Source organism: Urocampus carinirostris, chromosome 7, assembly GCF_059441175.1.
Source record: "Urocampus carinirostris isolate Australia breed hairy pipefish chromosome 7, RoL_Ucar_1.0, whole genome shotgun sequence".
In the NCBI taxonomy this organism is placed as follows: Eukaryota; Metazoa; Chordata; class Actinopteri; order Syngnathiformes; family Syngnathidae; genus Urocampus; species Urocampus carinirostris.
This window is the reverse complement of record NC_142355.1, coordinates 14,789,637-14,792,661: the sequence shown is the minus strand read 5'-3', so window position 1 is coordinate 14,792,661 and position 3,025 is coordinate 14,789,637.

The window sequence follows — 3,025 nt, the reverse complement described above, 5'->3', positions numbered from 1 at the left end:
TTTCTGCAGTAGTATTTTAGAGTATTTTCCAAATACAGTTGTTGGAGTATTTTTGTAGTATATCTGTAGTAATTTTGTTGTGTTTACATGTAATTTTGTATCATATCTGTAGAATTGTTGCACTACACTATTACTGCAATGTTTCTGTCGTAATTTTTCTGTCGAAGCATTTTGAAGTATTTCTGTGCTTGTATTTCTGTATTGTAGCACTGCCACTTTTGTATTTTTGTAGTATGTCTGTAGTATTTTTGTAGAGTTGCTGTAATTATATTTCTATAGTATTCCCACAGTAGAATTTCCGTAGTATCTGTAGTAATTTTGTAGTATTACTGTACTTATATTTTTGTAATTAATCTGTTGTAACAATGCTGTATTAGCTATTTAGTTTTGTATTTATTTTGTGGTACTTATCTGTAAAGGTATGTTTTTGCAGACACACAAAAGGCTAATGAAACAAAGTGTGCATAAAAAATGTGTTTGTTCTATGAGTAGTAATATATTTACCATTATGAATATTATCAGTACATTTTGACCTGACGGGCCGCATGTGGCCCGTGGGCTGTAGTTTGTAGTTCTGTCATGCAACAAAAAACGAGTGCTAAAAATCACAATGAAGAATACAAACTGCGGTAAGTGAAAAAAGCCCAATTTTCCTTTCTCATTTTTACCCAGCTATTTATGATGGTTTTTCTTTTTTCCGCGCTAGGGTCACACACATTGTCCCTTTAAAATAAAAACAAGTAATAAAAATGTGACACACTGTAAATATTTTTCACAAAATAAAGTCTAGTCTGGTTTACATTTTATTTTATGAGTAAACGCACCAAATAAACGTGATTTTTCTCATGATTTGCCAACTGCCCTCACCTGTGCAGACTTATTCAGCCCCAGCTGCCACTCGTTCCCTAATTTGTTCTCCTCCTATTTAAACACGTCATTCTCGTTCACTCCTCGTCAGTCCGTCAGCGAACCACAGCACTTTCAAGGCAAGCACTTTTTGACTCTGGCTACCATCTGTCCCGTCCTGTCCTGTATACTGCTTGTTTGTCCCTGGTTTCCCGATCATCTCCGGTTATCCGACTTGGTTCCGATCTCCTACCACGCTCCGTTCTCCCGTTCTGGCGGACCGACTTACTTCCGACTTCCGACTACACTTGTTCTCCTATCACGGCTGCCCGACTTGCTTTCGATTCCCGACCACGCTTCGTTCGCAAGGGTTTTGTACTCTTCCTGTCCAGCGAGCACAGGATTGCTTTTGTTTTTTCCTCTCGCCCTGACTTCCCTGATCCCTCAATAAAGAATTGTGTTAAACGTTACGCATTTGAGTCCACTGCTCATACCAGTTGTGACAATTTTATTCAAATCCTATCCTTGAATATCCCACAAACTCAAAGACCATTTCTGGAAGTATCCATAATATTTGTTTTCCTATTACAAAAATGTGCTACTGAATTTGGACTAAATCTTTGATCACATTTTAAAATGGCTGATAAAAATCACCATTACTAGGAAACGCAGTAAAAAACAAGCCTGCAGTTTTTCACTACGCTTCCAGCGGAGAATAAAAATGTGGTCATTAAAGCAGTAAAGTCGTCTCAACAGGTAGTGCAGTATTTGGTGTGAAGGTTTTTAAACTGCGTTTTTTTCTGTTGTTACATAAATGTTTTTTTTTTTTTGTAAGTCTTTATCGCTGACTAAAATAGGCTGCAATATTACACAAGCCGCGAGGAAAGAATCCTCCTCATGCATAAATGGACTTCCATGTATGAGCCAGGGAAGCAGCAAAAACAATTTTATAACGGCGACCTTGACGTATGGCTGTTGTTGTTTTTGCATTTTGTTTGTCTCAACAGTTTCTTTTTGCCCAATTTACATAGTAATAAGCGAGGATGCAATAGGTTTTGGAACCCCCTTTTCTGGTTTCGGTCGAATAAAATATTCTAACGAAAAAGACTCCTGGAGAAACTACGTTGTGGTGTTGACATATCCAATGCAGTGGGCTTAAACTTAAATTACTAGGGGGCCAATGGAAATAGAGTCTTGTGGAAGATGGGCCCCATCAGGTCTCTCATAGGAAAAGTGCTGATGTTCTCAATCATCTTTATTTTCTAAAACAAAATAAGATTTAAAATTGTATATCAAATTTCATAAGGAATTAATACAATCGAGAGATTGACGGACAGGTAGGTTCAGCGTCTGTCGTCATGTGGACCCTGTACCGGTCCGTCGTGGTGAAGATTGAGCGGAGCCGAAAGAAAAAGCTCTCGATCTACCGGTCGATCTACGTTCCTACCCTCACCTATGTTTATGAACTGTGGGTTATGAAGAAAAGAACACGATCCGGGATACAAGTGGCTGAAATGAATTTTCTCTGCAGGGTGGCTGGGCTCTCCCTTAGAGATAAGGTGAGAAGCTCAGTCATCCGGGAGGGAGTCTATGTAGAGCCACTGCTCCTCCGCATTGAGAGGAGCCAGTTAAGGTGGCTTGGGCAACTGATAAGGATGCCTGTTGGACGTGGTGTTCCGGGCATGTCCCAATGACAGGAGGCCCCAGGGGCCACCCAGGACACGGTGGAGAGACTATGTCTCTAGGCTGGCCTAGGAACGCCTCTGTATCTCGTCAGATGCGCTGGAGAAAGTGGTGGATGGGGACGTCCGGGCTTTCCTGTAATGGATGGATGGATAAATAGAATAATACCACAATAGATAATTGAGTTTTCAGTGTTATCAGTTCCTTAATTTTGATTGAATGGATTCTGTTGTGCGAGGATCGATACTTTACTTATCCATAAATTTCTTCAAAGTGCTGCTTATATAGCGAACCCCTTCTCTCCTTTACCCAGAGCACTTGAAAACTCTCTTATTTCCTGGCAGGCTTTAACACCTGCTGTGCCCCCCAAACAGGGCAAGGTTGAAATTATGAACACAGACCTAGAGCTCCCTCTTGCGGTTTAATGTGAAAATAACCTGTGAAAACATATACAAATTTAAAACTCAATGATATAATACATAAAAGTTTCACCAGG